General features: G+C 39.2%; 1 pseudogene; it reads right to left on the reverse strand.

Annotated features, from left to right (window-relative positions):
- The window catches only part of LOC132360075 (14-3-3 protein eta-like), a 148,250-nt pseudogene extending 123,585 nt beyond the window's left edge, over positions 1-24,665 (reverse strand).
- Positions 24,666-26,510: the final 1,845 nt, after the last annotated feature.

Raw genomic sequence — 26,510 nt, forward strand, 5'->3', positions numbered from 1 at the left:
CAGCAGTGGGCTTAAAATATTCAGTAAATCATGTTGTAAACAGATGTTCTGTTATCCTGGCTTTGTTGTTCCATTTAGAGAGCACAGGTGGAGTTAGCAGAGTAGACTTAGCATGATTCTTAAGGGCCCTAGGATTTTCAGAATGGTAAATGAGCATTGGCTTCAACTTAAAGCCACCAGCTGCATTAGCCCCTAACAAGACTCTAGTCAGCCGTCCTTTGAAGCTTGGAAGTCAGGCATTGACTTCTCCTCTCTAACTATGAAAGTCCTAGATGACATCTTCTTCCAATAGAAGGCTGTTTCATCTACATTGAAAAATCTGTTGTTTAGTGTAGCCACCTTCATGAATTATCTTAGCTAGGTCTTCTGGATAACTTGCTGCTGCTTCACCTTGAACTTTATATTATGGAGATGGCTTCTTTCATGCATATGAGAATAATTTTCCCTTCATTTCAGAATATTTTCATTGGATATAGAATTGTGGGTTTAAAATTTTTTTCTTTTAGTACTGGAAAAATGGTGTGCCACTTCCCCCTGGCCTCCATGGTTTCTGATGTGAAATGAAATCTTCTGTAATTTGAATTGTTTTTCCCCTATATGCATGCATCATTTCTCTCTGATTGCTTTCAAGAGTTTTTCCTTGTTTTTCAGTTTCTACTGTCTGACTATGATGTGACTTGGCAGGGACTTATTTGAGTTTATCCTGTTTGAGGTTGTCTCTGTTTAATGAACCTCTAACTTTATGGTTTTTACCGTTTAGAAATTTTCCAGCCATTAATTCTTCCACCTACATTATCTTCTTTCTCTGGGACCTCTAATGACATGAAGATTACACTTTTTTTCTTATAGTCTCACATGTCTATGAGGTTCTATTTATTTTTATCTTTTCTATCTATTTCCCCTATGTTGTTCATACTGGGTAATTTCTTCTGTTCTGTCACCAAGTTCACTGATTCTTTTCTGTCTCCTCCTTATTCTGCTGTTGGGATATTCCTGGTTCTTGGTACAATAAGTCATTTGTTTATTGATACTTCGATATTTTGGTTATCATGTTATGAACCTGTGGATCTTATTTAAACTTTCTGTTTTAATTAGCTTTCTTTGACATCACTCCAGCAGGGGAAGAAGCGACGCTACCTCATTACTGTCAGAAACGAGCAAAATCCAGATTTATTACTTGGCCTCCACTGACACCTGAGGAAATGACTCCCCTCTACTACAGGATATTTGTGGGGGTACCAGATGCCAAACAGGCTTCTACTAGTATGTCCCTAGCTGGGAAGGAGTGGAACATCTTGTTACTGCCCCTCTTGTGACCTCCACTGAAACCATGTGTGGGTGTGGCCTTCATACCACTGAACAGTGGTGAAAGTTCTGACTCTTATCTAGGCTGTTTCTGACGCCACCCCCGTGAGGAGGGGTAGAGTTGCCTCGTCAGCACCAGGTGAATGAAGATGGACATCTAGGCACCTATATGGTCTCCACTGACACTGTGGGGGAGTGGTGATCTGGATCTCTGCTTGGCCGTCTCTGACACCACCGTGGAAGAGGAGTTGGAATGCATATGTGGAAGTCTAGACTCTTCATTCTATATTTGCTGGTGAGGATAAGGGTGGGGCCTCACTTTTTTTTCCTGTATTGTATGACTGCAGTAAAGTGTTTATTTTCTAAAAGTTTTTGGTCTGGCAAGGTTCTAATCCTTTGTCTAGAAATCAAGCTTTTCTTGGGCTTTTGGTTGTTGTCCTGTGACAGTCGGTATTTCTGGGTTGCCAGCTTCTCCAGTTTTTAGTCTGGGGTGTATGAGGCAAAAATAAAACCCAGGTAACTAACTATCATGTCCCCTTTCCCGAGTTTTAAGCTGTGCTTAATAGGAGAAATACAGAAATGTACATCTATCCCATCATTCAAGAGATGAGATCATCAACTTATTGAGATTGATTGATCAAAAATGCCAAGGTAATTCAATAGGGAAAAGATAGTCTTTCCAACGAATGGTGCTGGAACAAATGGGCATCAAAATGAAAATGAACCTTGACCCTTACTACACCATATACAAAAATTAACTCAAAATGGATACTAGACTTAAATTTAAGATCTTGAACTACAACATTTCTTGAAGAAAAACTAAGAGAATATTTTAGTGACTGTGGATTTGAGATTTATTAGATACAATGCAAAAGTCCAAACTGTAAAAGAAAAAAATCAGTAAGTTGTTCTTATTCAAAAATTTTTTTTTAATTTTGCTCTTCAAAGATACAGTTAAAAAATGAAAAGGTCATCCAAGTCTTTGCAAAACCTATATCTAACAAAAAAACTTTTATTTAATATATATAAAGAACTCTCATAACTTAATAAGAAAAGACAAACATCCTAGTTAAAAATGAGCAAAATATTTGAGCAAGCACTTCACCAAAGAAGATACACAAACGGCCAATAAGCACATGGAAGGAGGTTCAACCTAGTAAGTCACAGGGAAATGCAAATAAAGACCACACAGAGATAGTACTACATACTCACTAGAACAGCAAAAATGAAGGAGTCTGATCATAGCAAGTGTTGGCAAGGTTGTGAAGCAACTCTCCATACACTGCTGATTAGAATGAAAAATGAAACGACCACTTTGGAAGACATTTTGGCTATTTCTTAAAAACTTCAATATTCCCCAACCATATGACTCAGCAATCCAACTCCTAGGCATTTACCCAAGAGGAATGAAAGCATATGTTCACACAAAAAAATTGCAAAAACATTCATAGACACTTATTTGTAATAGCCCTAAACTGGAAACAACCCAAATGTCCATCAAGAGGTGAACAGATAAATAGAATTGTGGTTCATGCATATGACAAAATATCACTCTGCAATAAAGATAAATGAACTATGGATGCACACAGCAACATGGATAAATCTCAAAATAATTATGCTGATTTAAAAAACCAGACCAAAAAAATACATAGAGTATGATCACGTTTACATAAACTTCTAAAAAATACAAGCAAATCTACAATGACAGCATGAAAATGAGGTTGCCTGGGGATGGGGAAAATTGTTGCTAGAAGAGGCAAAAAGGGGTTTACCAAGGAACATGAAGAAATTTTTGTGGATGGATATATTCATAATATAGATTGAGCTTATTGTTTTATCAGCTTCATCAAGTTGTACAATTTAAATTTGTGCAGTTTAATATCAGTCAATTATACCTCAATAATGCCAACTACAACACAGTTAGCTCGTGGGTTTGGGCTGAGGACCAAATGTGACAACATGCAAAGAAACTAGCTAAATGTTTCTTGCCTCTTTTCATTTTTATTCTTCTCTTCCTCCACCACTTCTTCTCCCTCTCTCCCCATATTGGAGATTCAATAAAGTACAAGAAGAGTGTGTTTTCCTTCATTTTCTGTGGGATCTGATAGAACGTTCTGAATACTACAGATAATACATCAAAGCTGAAACAACTGAGTGAGTGAAAGCACATTCATTATGCTGGTTTATAATAGGAGTCACAGAGTAAGTAAAACATCACTGTTCGGACTTAGCCTCTCATTAAAGCATTTTAATTTAAGGACTTATATTTCCTTTTTCTCACTTTTAATTCCTTTCTGCTGACTTAACTTCTTTAAGTCCTCATCTTCATTTTTCTTTCCAATTCTACAGCTACGCTACTGGGTTCTGTTGGGATTTGTCTTGATATCCTTTTAAATTCTTCATTCCTGATCTATTTTCCAAGTGCTTGTCACAGGAGACTTTAAACAAATAACATTTAATTTTACAGCACAGTGCTAGTATCTTATTCACTGACATACAGCCTTTTTTCCCGTACCATTCATTATTCTCTTTATCGACTTTGTCCTCTCTTGGCTGCCCTCTCTTTCCTAGTGAAGCATCACATGGATGTGCAGATGCCCTCTGAAACCACAGAACAGCAGCATGTAGGAGGAAGGACAGTGACTCATTGGCCCATGAAGAGTGAGTTCTGAAAAATCAGATGAGTGGTGCACAGGTGGGCATTTAATCAACACTACTGGAAAATAATCCAATCTGGTTAATTGATGCACTAGGTAGAGTCAGCCATCCTCATTTATTAATCACCTGCTTGAGATGAGCCGGCACTGTGACAAACTCTCAGGAGATGCAAATCATATAAATGTCCCTAGAATTTTTAATATGTTCATATTGTCACAAAGTATGTACATTTAAAAGCAGGGTTTGTTTGTTTGTTTGTTTGTTTGGGGCTGTGTTGCATAGCATGTGGGATCCTAGTTCCCCGACCAGAGAACAAACCCATGCCCCCTGCACAGGAAGTGTGGAGTCTCAACCACTGGCCCACCAGGGAAGTCCCTAAAAAGCAGTTTTAATCCTTTGCACCATCAGAAACCTGGAGGTTATAGTTGAAGGGGATTGATTGGGATACAATTTCCCAGCAAAATCAGTAATTCTATGGATCCTAAACCAAAACGCATAACTGCATAGAGTAACTGTGTTGATTTTGCCAGGAAATTTCATTAACTTGACAGTGTACTATATGACATATTCCTTGATAAATGCAGAAGGTTCCTGATAGGGTTACAATATTTATTGTTTAAGTGGTTCAACAAAATAATTAAATTGTTCAAAAGTTACTTTCTCTGAAAAGGAAGCCTCCTACACAGTTGGTGGGAATGTAAATTGGTGCAGCCACTTTGGAGAACAGTATGGATTTCCTGAAAAAAACTAAAAATAGAGTTACTATATGATCCTGCAATTCCACTCCTGGGCATATATCCAGAGAAAACTCTAATTTGAAAAGATACATGCACCCCAATGTTCATAACAACACTATTTACAATAGCTAAGACATGGAAGCAACTTAAGTGTCCATTGACATGTTAATGGATAAAGAAGATGTACTTATACCTGATGGAATATTACTCAGCCATAAAAAGAATAAAATAATGTCATTTGCAGCAACATGGATAGACCTAGAGATTATCATACTAAGTGAAGTAAGTCAGACAGAGAAAGACAAATATCATGTATCACTTATATGTGGAATCTAAAAAATAAATAAATAAATAAACTTATTTACAAAACAAAAATAAACTCACAGACAGAAAACAAACTTATGGCTACCAAAGGGGAAAGGGAGGGGGAGGAATAAATTAAGAATTTTGGATTAACTTATACACACTACTATATATAAAATAGATGAGCAACAAGGACCTACTGTATAGCACAGGGAACTATATTCAATATCTTGTAATAACCTATAATGGAAAAGAATCTGAAAAAGAATATATATATATCTGAATCACTTTGCTGTACACCTGAAACTAATGCAATATTGTATATCAACTATACCTCAATTTTAAAAAAAGAAAGAATAGTTACTTTCTCTGAAAGGATAACAGGGCCATCTGAGTCCCGGCTTACTTCAGACCTTATCTAAAAATTTCAAAAGACGGATAAAGGTTGCATCATATGAGTATATTTAAAGGCTTGTGGAAAGTCTTACCTCATTATAAAAAGTCATTTAAAGAATTCTGTGTAAACTTCTGAAAGTGGCCTCAGGTCACCTATGAGAGAATATAATTCAATTGGGATCCCATCCAGATCTTCTCTATTCTAATTTAATTGTAAACTTTTTGGCCTAGAACTGTTTCTTGTTGCTTGTGGTAATGATCAAATTACTGGGCATTTGCTAAAATCATTTAATGACTGTATGTGTCAATGCTACATCCCACACCTATTGCCCTTGTTTATTTAAAGTATATGAGGATTGAGGAGACCTTCAAGATGGCAGAGAAGTAAGATGTGGAGATCACCTTCCTCCCCACAAATACATCAAAAATACATCTACATGTGGAACGACTCCTACAGAACACCTACTGAACACTGGCAGAAGACCTCAGACTTCCCCAAAGGCAAGAAAAAACCCACATACCTGGTTAGGGCAAAAGAAAAAAGAAAAAACAGAGACAAAAGAATAGGGACAGGACCTGCACCTCTGGGAGGGAGCTGTGAAGGAGGAAATGTTTCTACACACTAGGAAGCCCCTTCACTGGTGGAGATGGGGGTGTGGGCAAGGGGGAAGCTTTGGAGCCACGGAGGAGAGTGCAACAACAGGGGTGCAGAGGGCAAAGTGGAAAGATTCCCACACAGCAGATAGGTGCCGACCAGCACTCACCAACCTGAGAGGCTTGTCTGCTCACCTGCCAGGGTGAGTGGGGGCTGGGAGCTGAGGCTAGGGCCTCGGAGATCAGATCCCAGGGAGAGGACTGGGGTTGGCTGCGTGAAAACAGCCCGAAGGGGGCTAGTGTGCCACAGCTAGCCGAGAGGGAGTCCGGGAAGAAGTGTGGACCTGCCTGAGGCAAGAGACCATTGTTTTGGGATGTGCAAGGAGAGGGGATTCCTTCCCCATCTGCCCACAGAAGGCAGAGCACTGCCTAAATGAGCTCCACAGATGGGTGCGAGCTGCGGCTATCAGCTCGGACCACAGAGACGTGCATGAAACGCTACCGCTGCTGCTGCAGCCACTAAGAATCCTGTGTACAAGCACAGGTCACTATCCACACCACTCCCACACCCGGGAGCCTGTGCAGCGCACTACTGCCAGGGTCCCAATATCCAGGGACAACTTCCTGGGAGAACACATGGCATGCCTCAGGCTGTTGCAACATCATCCTGGCCTCTGCAGCCACAGGCTAACCCCGCATTCCAATTATAAGTACCGTACCCCTCCCTCCCCCGGGCCTGAATAAGCAAGAGAATCCTAATCAGATGCTGCTTTAACCCCCTCCTGTCTGGGCAGGAAACAGATGCCTGAGGGTGACCTACACGCAGAGGTGGGGCCAAAACCAAAGCTGAACCTCAGGAGCTGTGTGAACAAAGAAGAGAAAGAGAAATTTGTCTGTGCAGCCTCAGGAGCAGTGGATTAAATCCCCACAATCAACTTGATGTACCCTGCATCTGTGGAATACCTGAATAGACAATGAATCATCCCATAATTGAGGCAGTGGACTTTGGAGCAACTGTAGAACTTGGGGTTTGCTGTCTGCGACTGATTTGTTTCTGATTTTTATGTTTATCTTAGTTTAGTTTTTAGCGCTTGTTATCATTGGTGGATTTGTTTATTGGTTTTGTTGCTCTCTTCTTCTTTAAAAATTATTATTTGTTTTATTTTTTATTTTAATAATTTATTTATTTATTATTTTTAAAAATTTTTCTTTCTTTGTTTTTTTCTCCCTTTTCTTCTGAGCTGTGTCACTGACAGGGTCTTTGTGTTCCGGCCAGGTGTCAGGCCTGAGCTTCTGAGGTGGGAGAGCTGAGTTCAGGACATGGGACCACCAGAGACCTCCCAGTCCCACATAATATCAATCAGCAAGAGCTCTCCCAGAGATCTCTGGCTCAATGCTAAGACCCACCTCCACCCAACAGCCAGCAATCTCCAGTGCTGGACACGCCATGCCAAACAACCAGCAAGACAGGAACACAACCGCACCCATTAGCAGAGAGCCTGCCTAAACTCATACTAAGTTTGCAGACACCCCAAAACACACCACCAGATGTGGTCCTGCACACCAGAAAGACAAGACCCAGCCCCACCCACCAGAACACAGGCACCAGTCCCCTCCATCAGGAAGCCTACACAAGCCACTGAACCAACCTTACCCAATGGGGGCAGATACCAAAAACTATTGGAACTATGAAGCTGCAGCCTGCAAAAAGGAAACCCCAAACACAGTAAGTTAAGCAAAATGAGAAGACAGAGAAATATGCAGCAAATGAAGGAGCACGGTTAAAACCCACCACCAAACAAATGAAGAGGAAATAGTCAGTTTACCTGAAAAAGAATTCAGAGTAATGAGAGTAAAGATGATCCAAAATCTTGGAAATAGAATGGAGAAAATACAAGAAATATTTAACAAGGGCCTAGAAGAACTAAAGAGCAAGCAAACAATGATGAACAACACAATAAATGAAATTAAAAATTCTCTAGAAGGAATCAATAGCAGAATAACTGAGGCAGAAGAATGGATAAGTGACCTGGAAGATAAAACAGTGGAAATAACTACTGCAGAGAAGAATAAAGAAAAAAGATTGAAAAGAATTGACGGCAGTCTCAGAGACGTCTGGGACAACATTAAAAGCACCAACATTCGAATTACAGGAGTCCCAGAAGAAGAAGAGAAAAAGAAACGATCTGAGAAAATGTTTGAAGGGATCATAGTTGAAAACTTCCCAAACATGGGAAAGGAAATAGTCAATCAAGTCCAGGAAGCACAGAGAGTCCCATACAGGATAAATCCAAGGAGAACCACGCCAAGACACATATTAATCAAACTATCATAAATTAAATACAAAGAAAAAATATTAAAAGCAGCAAGGGAAAAGCAACAAATAACCTACAAGAGAATCCCCATAAGGTTAACAGCTGATCTTTCAGCAGAAACACTGCAGACCAGAAAGGAGTGGCAGGACATATTTAAACTGATGAAAGGGGGGCTTCCCTGGTGGCGCAGTGGTTAAGAATCCACCTGCCAATGCAGGGAACATGGGTTTGATCCCTGGTCCGGGCAGATCCCACATGTCACGGAGCAACTAAGCCCGTGTTCCACAACTACTGACCCTCCGCTCTAGAGCCCATGTGCCACAGCTACTGAAGCCTGCACGCCTAGAGCCCATGCTCTGTAACAAGAGAAGCCACCACAATGAGAAGCCTGCACACCGCACCACTCGCCGCAACTAGAGAAAGCTCGCATGCAGCAATGAAGACCCAACACAGCCTAAAATAAAAAATAAATAAATTTATAAAGTGATGAAAGGGAAAAACCTACAACCAAGATTACTCTACCCAGCAAGGATCTCATTCAGATTCGACAGAGAAACTAAACTTTAGAGACAAGCAACAGCTAAGAGAATTCAGCACCACCAAACCAGCTTTACAACAAATGCTAAAGGAACTTCTCTACGCAGGAAACACAAGAGAAGGAAAAGACCTACAAAAACAAACCCCAAAAAATGAAGAAAATGGTAATAGGAACATACATATCGATAACTACCTTAAATGTAAATGGATTAAATGCTCCAACCAAAAGACATAGACTGGCTGAATGGATACAAAAACAAGACCCATATATATGCTGTCTATGAGAGACCCACTTCAGAGCTAGGGACACATACAGACCGAAAGTGAGGGGATGGAAAACGATATTCCATGCAAATGGAAATCAAAAGAAAGCTGGAGCAACAATTCCCATATCAGAAAATATAGACTTTAAAATAAAGACTATTACAAGAGACACTACATAATGATCAAGGGGTCAATCAAAGAAGAAGATATAACAATTGTAAATACTTATGCACCCAACATAGGAGCACCTCAATACTTAAGGCAAATGCTAACATCCATAAAAGGGGAAATTGACAGCAACATAACAATAGTAGGGGACTTTAACACCCCACTTTCACCAATGGACAGATCATCCAAAATGAAAATAAATAAGGAAACACAAGCTTTAAATGACACGTGAAACAAGATGAACTTAATTGATATTTATAGGACATTCCATCCAAAAATAACAGAACACACTTTCTTCTCAAGTGCTCATGGAACATCCTCCGGGATAGATCATATCTTGGGTCACAAATTAAGCCTTGATAAATTTGAGAAAATTGAAATCATATCAAGTATCTTTTCCAACCACAATGCTATGAGACTAGATATCAATTACAAGAAAAAAACTAAAAAATACAAACACATGGAGGCTAAACAATATGCTACTAAATAACCAAGATGTCACTGAAGAAATCAAAGAGGAAATTAAAGAATACCTAGAAACAAATGACAATGAAAACATGATGACCCAAAACCAATGGGAATGCAGCAAAACCAGTTCTAAGAGGGAAGTTCATAGCAATACAATCATACCTGAAGAAACAAGAAAAATCTCAAACAAACAACCTAACCTTACACTTAAAGCAATTAGAGAAAGAAGAAAAAAAGAAACCCTCAAAGTTAGCAGAAGGAAAAAAATCATAAAGATCAGATCAGAAATAAATGAAAAAGAAATGAAGGAAACAATAGCAAAGATCAATAAACCTAAAAGCTGGTTCTTTGAGAAGATAAACAAAGTTGATAAACCATTAGCCAGACTCATCAAGAAAAAATGGGAGAAGACTCAAATCAACAGTATTAGAAATGAAAAAGGAGAAGTAACAACTGACACTGCAGAAATATAAAGCATCATGAGCGATTACTACAAGCAACTATATGCCAATAAAATGGACACCATGGAAGAAACGGACAAATTCTTAGAAAAGTACAACTTAGAAAAGTTCCGAGACTGAACCAGAAGGAAATAGAAAATATAAACAGACCAATCACAAGCGGTGAAATTGAAACTGTGATTAAAAATCTTCCAACAAACAAAAGCCCAGGACCAGATGGCTTCCCAGGTGAATTCTCTCAAACATTTAGAGAAGAGCTAACACCTATACTTCTCAAACTCTTCCAAAATATAGAAGAGGGAGGAACACTCAAACTCATTCTATGACACCACCATCACCCTGACGCCAAAACCAGACAAAGATGTCACCAAAAAAGAAAACTACAGGCCAATATCACTGATGAACATAGATGCAAAAATCCTCAACAAAATACTTCAAACAGAATCCAACGGCACATTAAAAGGATCATACACCATGATCAAGTGGGGTTCAACCCAGGAATGCAAGGATTCTTCAGTATACACAAATCAATCAGTGTGATACACCATATTAACAAATTGAAGGATAAAAACCATATGATCATCTCAATAGATGCAGAAAAAGTTTTTGACAAAATTCAACACCCATTTATGATAAAAACTCTCCAGAACATAGGCATAGAGGGAATCTACCTCAACATAATAAAGGCCATATATGACAAACCCACAGCCAATGTCGTTCTCAGTGGTGAAAACCTGAAACCATTTCCTCTAAGATCAGTAACAAGACAAGGTTGCCCACTCTCACTGTTATTATTCTAAAACTCTCCAGAAAGTAGGCATAGAGGGAACCTAACTAAACATGATAAAGGCCATATATGACAAACCCACAGCCAACATTGTTCTCAACGGTGAAAAACTGAAACCATTTCCTTTAAGGTCAGGAAGAAGACAAGGTTGCCCACTCTCACCACTATTATTCAACATAGTTTTGGAAGTTTTAGCCACAGCAATCAGAGAAGAAAAAGAAATAAAGGAATCCAAATCTGAAAAGAAGAAGTAAAAGTGTCACTGTTTGCAGATGACATGATACTATACATAGAGAATCCTAAAGATGCTACGAGAAAACTACTAGAGCTAATGAATGAATTTGGTAAAGTAGCAGGATACAAAATTAATGCACAGAAATCTCTTGCATTCCTATACACTAATGATGAAAAAACTGAAAGAGAAATTAAGGAAACATTGCCATTTACCATTGCAACAAAAAAAAATAAAATACCTAGGAATAAACCTACCTAAGGAGACAAAAGACCTGTAGGCAGAAAACTATAAGACACTGATGAAAGAAATTAAAGATGATATAAACAGATGGAGAGATATACCATGTTCCTGATTGGAAGAATCAACACTGTGAGAGTGACTATCCTACCTGAAGCAATCTACAGATTCAATGCAATCCCTAACAAACTACCAATGACATTTTTCACAGAATTAGAAGAAAAAATTCTCAATTTGTATGCAAACACAAAGACTCCGAATAGCCAAATCATTCTTGAGAAAGAAAAACGGAGCTGGAGGAATCAGGCTCCCTGGCTTCAGACTATACTACAAAGCTACAGTAATCAAGACAGTATGGTACTGGTACAAAAACAGAGATATAGATCAATGGAACAAGATAGAAAGCCCAGAGATAAACCCACACACATATGGCCACCTTCTCTTTGATAAAGGATGCAAGAATATACAGTGGAGAAAAGGCAGCCTCTTCAATAAGTGGTGCTGGGAAAACTGGACAGCTACATGTAAAAGAATGAAATTAGAACAGTTCCTAACACCATACACAAAAATAAACTCAAAATGGATTGAAGACCTCAATTTAAGGCCAGACGCTGTAAAAATCTTAGAGGAAAACATAGGAAGAACACTCTTTGACATAAATCACAGCAAGATATTATTTGACCCACCTCCTAGAGAAATGGAAGTAAAAACTAAAATAAACCAATGGTACCTAATGAAACTGAAAAGCTTTTGCACAGCAAAGGAAACCAAAAACAAGACAAAAAGACAACCCTCAGAATGGGAGAAAATATTTGCAAATGATGCAACTGACAAAGGATTAATCTCCAAAATATACAAGCAGCTCATGCAGCTCAATATCAAAAACACAAACAACCCAATCCAAATATGGGCAGAAGACCTAAATAGACATTTCTCCAAAGAAGATATACAGATTGCCAACAAACACATGAAAGGATGCTCAACATCACTAATCATTAGAGAATTGCAAATCAAAACTACAATGAGGTATCACCTCACACCAGTCAGAATGGCCATCGTCAAAAAAGTCTACAAACAATAAATGCTGGAGAGGGTGTGGAGAAAAGGGAACCCTCTTGCACTGTTGGTGGGAATGTAAATTGATACAGCCACTATGGAGAACAGTATGGAAGTTCCTTAAAAAACTAAAAAGAGAACTACCATATGGCCCAGCAGTCCCACTACTGGGTATATACCTTGGGAAAACCATAATTCAAAAAGAGTCATGTACCACAATATTCATTGCAGCTGTATTTACAATAGCCAGGACATGGAAGCAACCTAAGTGCCCATCGACAGATGAATGGATAAAGAAGATGTGGCACATATATATAATGGGATATTACTCAACCATAAAAAGAAACGAAATTGAGTTATTTGTAGTGAGGTGGATGGACCTAGATTCTGTCATACAGAGTGAAGTAAGTCAGAAAGAGAAAAACAAATACCATATACTAAAACTTATATATGGAATCTATTAAAAAAAAGAAATGCTTCTGAAGATTCTAGGGACAGGACAGGAATAAAGACACAGATGTAGAGAATGGAGTTGAGGACACGGGGAGGGGGAAGGGTAAGCTGGGACGAAGTGAGAGAGTGGCATGGACGTATATACACTACCAAATGTAAAATAGATAGCTAGTGGGAAGCAGCTGCATAGCACAGGGAGTTCAGGTCGGTGCTTTGTGACCACCTAGAGGGGTGGGTTAGGGAGGGTGGGAGGGAGATGCAAGAGGGAAGGGATATGGGGATATATGTATACATATAGCTGATTCACTTTGTTATACAACAGAAACTAACACAACATTGTAAAGCAATGATACTGCAATAAAGAAGTTTAAAAAAAAAAAAAAGCATGAAGACTAATTGGGCAACTCTGGGAGAAAGGCCATAAGAATAAACTTAATGTCCTTCCAGAAGAAGTAACATCTTCATATTTGTATTCCAGCACCTGGTAGAGTCTGGAAGAAGCAGGACTCAATCAGTATTTAGCAAGGGGAATTAATGAAACAAATGCATGGCCACAATCATAACTTTGATTTATTATCATAATCCTTCCAGTGGCCTGTCTTCATGACGTTGGTCTGGGCTTCATGATCTTTTGGTTCTTGTCCCCAAGCACCAGGTAGAGGCTGATTTAACTGTCTCCAGAGGTCTCTGATGATTCTGAGATTCCACATTTCCTTTAAGGTCCACGAATGATACTAGCAGCTCTAACGCACAAAAACAGAGAAAGATCAAAGAGCAAATGAGAAGAATAGAGAATCAAGGGGAAGGACCATGAGGAAGGAGGGGAAGGGAAAGAAGACCAGAAACAGGGAAAGGGAGGGACACTAAACTGGAAAGATAGATGGGAAGAGGAGAGGAAATGTAAAAACTGGATAAATACTGGCTTGAAGGATGAGAAGTTGAAATCTGATAGGGGGCCAGGGGAAAATAAAAAATCAGGGAGCAGGTTTAGGGAGAAACCAGTGGGTGACTGGGTAATGGGACTGTCCCATTGGCTCATGAGCAGACTAGGGTCCCTTGTTAGCTCTATTTCAAAGGCTAGCAACATAGCAGATAAATGTGTCCTCTTTGCCTTATCTGCCACTTACAGCCAGACCCAAACAAAACAGCGAGTAGGAATGAGACTCTTTCCTCTTGAGTTACATTTTACCAAACCTTGGCTCATAGCCCAGATCTTAGAAATAGGCCATCTTTGATAAAGCAATACAGCCTGCAGATGAAGAACAGATCTGAGGATCTGGCTAAACTAGAGGGACACAAAACAAAGGCAATAGGGATATGCAGTCAATCAGTCAGACAATCAATCTGTATCCTTCAAGTAGTTCAGAACACTGCCCCCTTAGAATAAATTCAGAAAGAAGCACTCTTGTTCCTACTTCAACTCAGGCATTGTGAGATGGAAGAGTCTACCTAAAGTTTGTACAGTTAGTGATGAAAGTAGAAAAGGAGGTCAAGAGTCCTCAATTCTAAGCCATGGTTTTTTTCCCCTTTTCTTTTCCTTTCTTTCTTCCTTCCTTCCTTCCTTCCTTCCTTCCTTCCTTCCTTCCTTCCTTCCTTCTTTCCTTCCTTCTTTCCCTCCTTTCCTTTGTAAAATTGATCAACTCTCTCTCCTCATCACAAAGTCATGCTGAGTTTAAAATCACCACCATCAATTATCCACTTCATGAAAAAACTCAGAGGATTTTGAGATATCACCCTGACTTCATGTTACCACCAGGCAAAGACTCCTCCTCTCTGTCCTTGTGGAACATGCAATCTAAATTATCCTTGTGCTCCATAAGTTGATGTGAAAAGCATGTTGAAAACCCCATGTGAACAGCCGCACTCCAGTCCTGCATTTTTATACTCTCTTCTGTGGAGGGAAGAAGATTCATTCTTTGAAGTAGTTGCTTCTGACTGGGTCACAGATACTCACGAGACCAAATTCTTGATTAAAAGGAGAGGTGGGGAGAAAAGATGGGAGGTACTATGCTGATGACCAGCATAAAGAAACTTTATACTTTGTGAAAACTTTAATCCTGAGATAGTTTTCAAAGCTCAGGTAATCGATCTACATTTTGTTTGTCACTTAATATAAATGATTTTATGTTTTCATTGTCCATCTTTATCCAATGTCTGTATCAAAGACATCATTTCTTTGCCCTACTTTTACATAAATTCAATTGAAATCAATAAATGTTTACTGATCTTCTGTCTAGGACTCTGCTGCGCTTATTTCTGTGGGGAGTTACAGAGATAAACACAAGAAGTTCTCTGCTTTTGGAGTGTCAGAGCAAATTTCCCAATGCAAATTTCTGATGAATCAAATTAAGTTTAATTTAAATAAAGAACCAAGAAACTTCAAACTTTTCACTTATAGTAAGAGACTTGAAATTTTTGAGAAGAACTAAAAGGAAATGGTAGTTTTCAGCGATCACCAAGTTATAGTCCATTCTAATGTGAGGTTTTGTTGCGGTGCCTGCCAGAGACCTGGCACAAGTCTTGGAAGTTGAGACCGACTCTGTGGAGATGCTCAAGTACATCACCTCCCTTCTACAGTCTCCCTCCTTCACCAGTACTACAGAAGAGCAACTTTTCTGGTAGAGGGACATGTTTGCCTGTTGCAGGTAGTGTGTGTGGGGGGGAAACCATCCCTATTAACAAAACAGACATTGCTGGTACCACCCTTTCCCTCACTTTGTCCTGCCTGCCATGCAGATGGCATGAAGCCTGGCAACCATCTTGTGAACATGAGAGAAAGACTAAGATAATGACAGAGATACAAACTGTGACCTGGAAATTCTGAACCACTGCCAGCAGCTGCCTACTTCCAGATTCCTTTTTCATTCAGAAAAAAATAAATCTTAATTTGTTTAAGAAAAATGTTAAAGGCAATGCTGTGTAAATGGCTCAGGAAAGCCACTCTTAAGCCAGACTTCCCAGCTTCAGATACCAATACCATGGTACCCATGGATCTATGTGTAAAGTAAGGGTCTCTTTTAGTGATTTAGAATTGTGGTATTTTAGATATTATTGACATTTTCTCCTTTATTTCAAAACAATCTCATATTGAAAAATAAAATACTGTTAAAAATGTAAGTTCTTCCTAAAATGATTTATGAAATCTCAATAAAAACCCCAGCAAATTTTGTGACGGTCATTAATAATATAATTCTGAAATCTAAATGGAAATGCAAAGAGCCAAGAACAGGTAGCACACTCTTTATTTTCTGTTTGTTTGTGTTTTTTTGTTTGTTTTTTTATACTGCAGGTTCTTATTAGTCATCAATTTTATACACATCAGTGTATACATGTCAATCCCAATCGTCCAATTCAGCATACCACCATCCCCACTCCACTGCAGTTTTCCTCCCTTGGTGTCCATACGTTTGTTCTCTACATCTGTGTCTCAACTTCTGCCCTGCAAACCGGTTCATCTGTACCATTTTTCTAGGTGCCACATACATGCGTTAATATACGATATTTGTTTTTCTCTTTCTGACTTACTTCACTCTGTATGACAGTCTCTAGATCCATCCACATCTCAACAAATGACTCAATTTCGTTCCTTTTTATGGCTGAGTAATATTCCATTGTATATATGTACCACAACTTCTTTATCCATTCGTCTGTCAATGGGCATTTAGGTTGCTTCCATGACCTGGCTATTGTAAATAGTGCTGCAATGAACATTGGAGTGCATGGTAGCACACTCTTAAAACAATGAGGGAGGATTTCCTTTTGCACATTTCATAATTTACTATATAGCTGCAGTAGTTAAGGCAGAATGATCTTGTTCCAGAGATAGACAGACTAATGAAGCAGAATAGAAAGCCTAGAAACAAACCAATGCATATTTTAACACTTGATTTTTGAAAACTTGGTACAGCAAACAATGAAAAAAAAAGGATAGTATTTTAGATAAATGGTGCTGAGTCAACTATATATCCTTTTGAAGAAAAAAATTCAAGTCAGCCACTTTACACAAAAATCAAGTTGCAGTATATTGTAGACCTACGTAGAAAAGGCAAAACAATAAATCATCAAGAAAGTAATAAAGGAAGATATTTTCATGACCTTTTGGGCAGGGAAAGATTTCCTAAATAGGACACAAAATGGGCTAATTATATAGGAAAAGATTGATAATTCAAAATACATTCAAATTAAGAGTGAAAAAGCAAACCATAGACTGAGAGAAGATATTTGCAATTCATGTAAACAACAAAAGACTCATACCCAGAATATGAAAAGCATTCCTAACAAATCAATAAGAAAAAGATAGATGAGTCAATTGAAAAATGGGAAAGTGATTCAAACAGGGATTTCCTGAAAGATTTATTGTTCCAAATGGACAGTAAGTATATGAAAAGTTTCTCAACCCTATCAGTAATCAGGGAAATGCAAATTCATTTTGCATTTTGAAAGATGGTTGATCATAAGTGTTGGTGAGGATGTGGAGCATAAATTACAGTCAGATTGGAAACTATCTGGCATTATTTCTTGGAGTTGAAAATAAGCATTCACTATGACTAGGGTGACCATATTTTGGAGAGCGAAGGGAGTCTCTAACTGGATAGGACACTAGGACAGCAGGCATAAATCAGGACACTCCCAGGCAAATCAGGGTGTATGTTCACATCAGTTGTGGTGTTTTCTCTCACCCAACAATGCCACTCATAGAAACACCAAGACACAGGCTCAAGAAGGTGCAGCATATATAAAAGCACAGAACTGGGCACAACCCAAATATCCATCCACTTAAAGTATATACATAAACTGTGGTGTATTCACACAGTAGAATATTACAGTAAGGAATCAATGAACTAGAATTACAGAATGAATCTCACACCACGTTGAGAAAAAAAGGCAGGCACACACACAAAAAGAACATACAGTGTAATTTCAGGCAACACAAACTATAATGCAAAAAGTTAGGATAGTGTTAAGGTGGTTGGCAGAACCATGGCTCCCCAAAGATGTCCATGCCCTAATGTTCTAACACCTGTGATTTTATAAACATGGCAAAAGGGACACTGCAGATGTGATTAAGGTTAAGGAACTTGAGGTGGGGAGATTGTCCTGAATTATCCCACAAGCCCTATATAATCACAAGGATCCTTAAAAAGTGAAAGGAGAGTCAGAATCAGAGAGGTACCAACAGAAGCAAGGTCAGAATGATGTCCTAAGAGAAATACTCAACTGGCCATAACAATGGCTTTAAAAATGAAGAAGAGGCCATGATCCAAGGAATGCAGGTGTCCTCTAGAAGTTGGAACAGGCAAGAAATAGATTCTCCCTTAGAGCCTCCAGACAGGAAGGCTGTTCTGCCAACACCTTGATTTTAGGACTTCTGACCTCCGTAACTATAAGATAACAAATTTGTGCTGTTTCAAGCCACTGAGTTTGTGATAATTTGTGACAACAGCAACAGAAAACTAATATAGTGTCTTTTCCAATGGAGGGAGTGTAGGGGGAGGAGGTTTGGGGATGTCATGGAAGTATTCTATTTTCGGATTTTAGGTGCTCCTTACAAACTTTTGCTGAATCCTACATTTATTTTGTGTGTGCTTTTCTCCAAGTGTGTTATATCACACACACACAACTTCTACTTAATGAGGAACAGAGGCAAGATACTCAGAGCCACCCCCACAAGAAGTTTACTGCCTGAGACCCAGGCATATATTTGTCCCAGGAAGGCACAGTTTCCCCAAGGATTCAAATTAGATGAAAGCAGCTCAAACCTGCCTGACAGACAGAAGAGTGTGGATGCCTCACTTCAGAGCCTCCAGCAAATGACTACCTTATAAGAAGATCCAGGGTCTTGTCTTTCTGTTTTTAATTGGCTCACCTCTGTAGGAAGTCAGGTTGAAGTGCCCCCAGCACACTAACTCCCAATGGCAAATGTAAGAGTTTGGATTTTTTTTTTTCTGCTTTGGGATCCTATAAGGCAGGAAGTCAGCACTTACACCTCAATTTACCAACAAAATAATAAGTGCACAGTGTTTGCCACACTGGTTTCTAAAAACCCTTCTCTGTAGAAATTACCTGACTGATGCACGTTCCACGTAGAAGATACAAAATGGAAAGGTTCACGAGAGGCCATTCTTATGAACCAGAGGAAGGCATACAGGAACTAGGAAACATTATGCCACAGTGGTTGGCTCCATTGAAACAAACTCAAAATATAAAAAATATAAAAAATTCAGATAGGACATGAGATACACTGGTAATAATAAAGGAATTATCTGGCCTAGCATACTGCTCCTGGGAATTTAAGAAACTTATTCTACAGAAGACATAAAAAGGATGGGGAGGTCTTTTCATTTGCAGCCAAGTGTTTTCTATGTATCATCTTGGTGCCCCACTGAGCGGTCTTAGTATATTCATGAAATGACCATGCTGAAACCATTGCTTCTGCTGTGAGCTAATTACAGGTGGGGGCGGGGTTTGGGGGGCTTAAAACATTCACCACATTTACTACCATGGTAACAAACTATAAACAAGTTCAATGTATAATAGTAAAAAAGTGGATACTACTTAAGGTATAATGAAGTACTTTGGGGGAAAAGAAAAACCTGATGCTAATCGATTCTGTCATTTCAATTAAGTAAAACATATACATCTAATACACAAAAGTTAGAAAAAAGCATAATTGAAATGAGTCACATTTGAGTTAGGAGATGGCAGATGATTAATTTTTATCATTTTTGACACTTCCTGTAAGACTCTTGTATGGATTTTACAGTCAAATAAACATAAAAGATGTATTGCTTTATAAAGAGATCTTATCATAAGATTTATTTTAATAATAAGCTCCCCATTTGCAAAATAATTTAATGGCAAACATTTAAATTCAAAAACAGTATTTAAGTCGTGCATATATCACATGCAATAAGGGGTACCTTGTCCCCTGCCCAGTTCTATAAAGAAAGAATCTGACAGGGGTGATACTCCAGCCATCACACCATTTGCTGTATCCAGGGCTTAAATACCTTGTTTGGGATTTGGAGGTAAGACATCTGCTTATCTTGGCTCAGCTTGTTCTATTTTTGGTGCTCAGGAGAGAATTGGGGACTGTATCATCTGGGACCTACATAGAGAAAAATGTGGGGTTTTTTTGCCAGCAATGGAGCTGGCAAATTTTCTTTAAGCAGTCTAGTCCAAAAGGAAAAAAGTCCTGTCTAATATACATTGCATGCTCTGATTATCCAGTAGATTTCAAAAAGGATAAAAGGATATCGTAGACTCAAGTCAGCAGATGCACTTTGTAATGCACAGCTAGCTCTGTAAATATGTTGACACTGTTTTCTGCAGGGAAATGACGACAGCCCTGTGGAGAGGTGTTTCCTGCTCACCCTGTCTATCCAATGGCCTGGCGTCATTTTTTGTTGACTGTGTGGAGGCTAATGGTATGATTGCCTTAGGGAAATTAGGAGCATAATGTGGAGGATGGGGAACTAATTGGCCAATATGTGAGCAAAGTGCCTACTGCCAGCTCCTTCCTAATAGCCAGAAGCAAGACCACAAATCAAAAAGAAAACAGTTCAGGAATCTCTAGGTCCCTTTAAAAATAAAGACTAAGAGAAAGCAGTGGTAGCTTAATGGGCAGCAGCCAGCTATTTTACATCTGGGGGATTTCTTTCTTAGAGGCAGATTCAATGAAATGAATGTGAAAATGCAGACTTGGTCAGGGTGGGCTGGCCGGGTGCTGTGTTCCTCACCAACTCCCAGCTGAGGCTGCATTGTAAAGACATGTAGTAGGAGCTCAAAAAACAGTCATAATACTAAACTAAACAAGAATTTTTTTTTAATGTACGTGGCATTTCTTATGGAAAAAAAAGTGAAGACGTTTTGAAAATGTGCTTAACAGAGAAAAAGAAGAGGATAAATACCCAGAAGTGGGATTGCTGAATCACAGCAGATGGGTGGATAAAGAAAATGTGGTATATACTTACATGGAATATTATCTAGTCTTAAAAAAGAAGGAAATTTTGCAATATGTGACCACATGGATGAACCTTGAGGACATTATGCTCAGTGAAATAAGCCAGTTACAGAAGGACAAATGCTATATATTCCAGTTACATGAGGGATCTAAAGTAGTCAAATTCATAGAATCGAAGGGTGGAATGGTGGCTGCCAGGGCTTGGGGGGTGGCGGGGAATGGGGAGTCACTAACCAAGAGACATAAAGTTTCAGCCAAGCAGGATGATTGAGTTCTGGAGATGGGCTGTGCAGCATCATGCCTGAGACAATGACACTGCATTGCACGGTGGAAAATGCGTTAAAAGGGAAATCCCATATTACCACAATAAAATACAATTTAAAGAAAGGAGAGAGAGAAGGAAGGGAGGGAGGGCGGAAAGGGGAGGGAAAGGAAGGGAAGGGAAGGAAAAAGGGCCTGCAAGAAAGACATTTAAGGTTTATGAGGGAGAAGCTTGTGTGTTGTATGTGGGGAAAGAACAAATGGCTGAGTCCTGCTGTCAGGCAGGGGCAGAGGGAAGGCTAGTGGGGCTCATATTGAAATGCTGAAGGGGAGCTGACATATAGAGACCCCTCCAGGGCATAAATACCACATGCCCCAATACTGTGTGCCCTCAGTCACTTCAATGGATCACTCAGAACCTACAGAGGTTTGTCAAGACTGTCTCTTTAAATCCAGCTCAGGGTTCTCCCCAGTAGTCTAGCCTCTTTCCACTGAAGGACCGAGTTTCTTTTCTTCTCACTCCAGGTTGGCAAGAAAAAGAAGGATCTTTTGCAATGTAAGAAAAGAGGGTCAGGCAGAGAGGTGCTTATTCCAGCCTCTGCTTTGACTCTTTTCAAAAGAAAGAAACAAATAGATAAGATGAAATGGACCCAGCAAGGAAGCAAAAGGTTTATCCTTTGATGGAATAGATTTCAAATAGCATCCTAAAATAGGAACAGGCTGTGCCTTATGTGGGTTATAGAGTTCATGTGCTTAAAAGAAATGTTTAATTCTATAACTACTTGAAAAAGTGAGCAGAAAGGAATCCATTTCTCTCACAAGCACCAAAGTTCTTTGCTTTTCATCCTATAGTTCTTTGCTTTTCATCCACATTTAGCATACATTTATTTCTGAAACTTCAAGGGTGGTGCAACCCCCCAGGAAGCACAGATGAGCAGAGAATAGACAGTAAATTTATACTGTGTGTGGCTCATCTCCTCTGAAAAATGGAAAATGTACCATGCTCTCTCAGGTCAGACTGGCTTGATTATCCATCAGTCTAAGCTGATTGTGGACCCAGCAATAGACCAGACCCTGAGGGGCCTGCAGGGATGTCCAGAGACAATGTGCTGGTTTGGAAATAAGGACAAGAGCTGGAAGAAAGGATGGTTGTGTTAAATGGAGACATGAGTCAAACCCAACATGGTGGGCCAATGAATCTACTCGTTGCTGTGTCTCCCGGGCCTCTCCTTCCTGCCCCTCCTGTGAGGCTCCAGGACCACCATGTCAAGCTGAACTGGGGTTCACCCAGGTGCTGTAGGAGACAGCCTCCCCCAGCCCACACCTGACCTTGCCACTGCCCACCTGGAGTGATTGCCGCCATCTCACTTACGTGTTTACTCACCAGCATCTTCTTGGCTTCCTTGCCCATCTCCTTCCCCGTTTTCCATTTTATTAATAACTTTTCTTTGTTCCCATGTTATTCCAACTGGTTTGGAAGTTATATATCCCATTTGTATTCTTTGAGAGATTATTTTTAGCTGTTTAACATGGTTGTTTAACACAGTTGAAAGCTAATAGAGATCTCTTTTCTGGCCCCATAGAATATAGGACTCTCAGAATTTGTTCCCTATAAAGTCCTATATTTATCGTTTCCTAATATTTTAGTTTTACCACCTTTTAAAAAATAAATGCAAATAACCGAAATCTGCAGCAAAGTAATTTTACTCTTCAACCACATTGCTGAATAGAGAAGTCACAAATATTAACCTTTCTGTAATAAATAATAACAATTTCATAAAGAGACACTAGATTAATCTTTTATCAAAAATAAACTGGATATTTCCTTTCACTATTTTTTTCACCTAGCTAGAAAAGTCGTCTGACTTAAGAATCAGTTTAAAGCAGGTACTTCATTATATGCTTCCTATTTTTTCAAAATACAACTAATTTTATTTATTTATATAAGCTAGTGAGTAGTTGCCACAGATGTTGATTTTGAATTTCTCTCAAGGAATCTCCTTTTTTATTTTATGAGTATTAATAAAACCATGGTGCCTTGGATAATTCAATTTCAGATTGTTTTCCACTTGGAGAGCTTTAGAATTCTTCTAATTTTTGAACATGAGCATTGTTCCATTCGACAGGTTTTTTTTTTTTTCTTACTGTAGTTTCATACAATAAATATTCTCAAAAGAGACTTAAGGACAGGGAAGCATTACAGTGTCTCCACACAAATCATTTTTGAGGAAAAGAAAGTAATGACCTTTCTTAAAAATTTTCATGATGAGTTTTGTCTGCGAATCACATTAAAAGTTGAATGTGTCTTTGGGAATAATATTAATCTCTGCTGGAAATTAGAAAATACTAGATTATTTCTTCCTCTCTGTACTCATCAGATTGACCCATCTCTATAAACTACATTTTTAATATTATCTCAAAATATTGACATACTCTTTTTGTACAGTATTAATAAATGTTTTACATTGCCACAAATAAAAGCTTACTGCAATGCCAAAAAAACAAAACAAAACAAAACAAAAAACCTACCCAGATCAGTTTTTAATGTTATTATTTTTAATTAATACATATTTGGATTTTCCAACATGTTCATGGAGCTCTTTCTTCATCATTTTCAGTGTTCCACTCTCTTCCTTTCAGATGAATTTCTTTTTTTTTTTTTTTTTTTTGCTGAAGTTCAAGCTATAGTTATTTTTTATATTCAAATGGAGACCTTGTCTAGTGTTCACACTTGAAGAATCTCTGTGCCTGAAAATATCTTTTGTGCCCAGGAGTTAGTTTTCCCCCAGCACTTGTAAGATCTGATTCCATTTTTCTTCTTGAATCTCTAGTTGCTGGTCTTCTAGGAGCCACAGTCCTTGAAAGCCCGCCGGCCTCCTTTCACCAATCTGTCATGTATCTCAGTGGCTTTTCTGATTTCCTCTGTTTTTGAAATTTGGAAATTCCACTACAGTATAACTAGGTATGGATTTGTCTTTATTCATTCTGTTCAGGACTAAGTGAGTTCTTTTTTCAATATTCTCTTTCCATGATCTCAATTCTGTCCTCTCCAGGTCTCTTTTAGGTCTTAAATCTGGGTCTTGGGATGCAAATTCTCCCATTTGTGTGTCTACTGACTCTCCTTCATATAATTTATTTCCTGCTACAGTTTGTCACTGTTTTACTATGAGCGCATACTCAGTGGAGACAGTGCTCTGTGGAGGTGCACCCTGGAGCACAGAAGATTTCTTCAGGATTCTTTTGTGTTCACTCTGCTGCAGCCTTACAGGTTTCACCTCCACCTTCAATACCACCACTGCCTTTACCTCCACCTCTGCCAAGCCCACCACCTTCATCACTGCCACCTCCACCAATACCTCCACTTCCACCAACACCACCGCCACCTCTACCACCTCCCCTACCTCTATAACCACAAACACTTCAAACACCACCACTTTCACCAATATCTCCACCACCAGTACAACCATTTCCACCATCACCACCACCCAAACATTTCACCTTGTATGACTGCAAAGAAAACTCCTGAGATTCAGTAAGTTGTGTGACATGAGAAACCTTTGTATACCTGTTAAGAAGGAGTATCACAAGCAACATGGTGCTAGGTCAGAAGTTGACAGAACTATGACAAGAGATGGTAAGACACAGTCCTGAGCAATGAGGACAAGAAAAACAGCAACTAGATTCGGAGTGAAGGGAATACTCAGTAGGGGCTTTCTAGAGGTGAATTTCAGTGGTACAAGGTCAGTAATATTTGGTATAATCTTGACTGAGTAAAAGAAAAACATGGATAGAGATATATATGCTTCTGTAATATGGTGTTAAGCTGGAACTGCTTTTGTCTTAGTTCCAGCTGAAGAAAATAGAATACAATGGCAAATACCCTTATAACTTAGACCGAGGTGCTAAAGCACCAATGCTGAATTTACTAAGTGATTTTAAAATCAGTTCTGCTAGCAGGAATCCTTCACCCTTCCCTTGGCTATGAGTGACTACAACTAAATGGAGAGAGAGAGAGAGCATTCCCATGAGGATGCTGGGATGCTTCTCTCTATCCCATGGTGGCAGAAAGAAGTTTCATCTCCCCCATCTCTTGCCAAGTGAGAGGTGCTTGGCACCAAGGAGAGCACATGGATAGCATATGTCTTCTGGAGTCTGGGAGAAAAGGACTTATACAGGAAAGAGACTGTGTCTTCAAAAACCTGAGACCAGGGAGAGAGAGAGGTTTCTTATTTATTTATTTGGTTACACTGTGTGGCTTGCGGGATCTTAGTTCCCCAACCAGGGATTGAACCCAGGGCCATGGCAGTGAAAGCACTGACTCCTAACCACTGGACCACCAGGGAATTCCCTGAGAGAAGTTTCAATGGGAGCAGCTCATTTCTCCAGTGTGCACTTTTCCCAGGGACTAAGCATGGGATCCACAGAGGCAACTGGCCTGAAGCCACTTGAAGGATACTTTGCCCAAGAAGGCCATCAGGAGGGGTAAAATGAACTAGAAGAGGAAGGTGGCAGAGGTAGCTGAGAAGCCCAGAGAACAAAGCACTGAAAGTGACTGCGTGTGGATGCATATCCTGCATTACAAGATGCCCTGAGAGTTCTCCAAAATAATCCACAAAATCACCCATGAGAGAGTCAGCAGAGCATACAGTCACCTAGAAGTTCCAATGCCAAAATGACACCTGCAGCCAGGCAAGCTGTGCATTTTTCATTTGCCCTGGGCACCACCCCAGGGGTGGGGGTCAGAAATTACATCTTGCAAAAGATATGAGGCCCCTGCCCACACTGCAGACTTCCAAGCCTCAAGCAGGTATGAGCTCTAGCCTGGATGGAGTTCACAGAGTTGATTCCTACACAGGATTAGACATTTTAATTGTTGAAATGAAACTCTTCTAGGTATGGTCAGAGGACATATCATAACAGAAACACATTCCATTGTTCCCCACAACAGAAATGTATGGTCAGTGAAATGTTCAGACCTAACCCTGAGAATAGTAAGTGTTAAGAGCTCATTATCATAGACAAGTCAAAATAGAATGTCTCTTTTCTCAGAAACACACTTGATAAGGAACGTAAACCAGATGTTTTTTTTTTTCTTTTTTGACAAGAATTGCACAAAAGAGTATTAATCAGAATTCCTATATTTATAAGCTTGTTTCAGTCAGTACCAGAAACAGGATATCTGTATGTAGAGTTGCATGTTTTATGCATCCTGTTTTATGCATCCAGTAATAAATAAAAATGTAAATCAATGAGAAGAAATGCTGAATTATCTTTTTAAACTCTCTATAAAAATGGCATTACAAAATTTATCA

This window comes from Balaenoptera ricei, chromosome 2, assembly GCF_028023285.1.
Source record: "Balaenoptera ricei isolate mBalRic1 chromosome 2, mBalRic1.hap2, whole genome shotgun sequence".
Classification (NCBI taxonomy): Eukaryota; Metazoa; Chordata; class Mammalia; order Artiodactyla; family Balaenopteridae; genus Balaenoptera; species Balaenoptera ricei.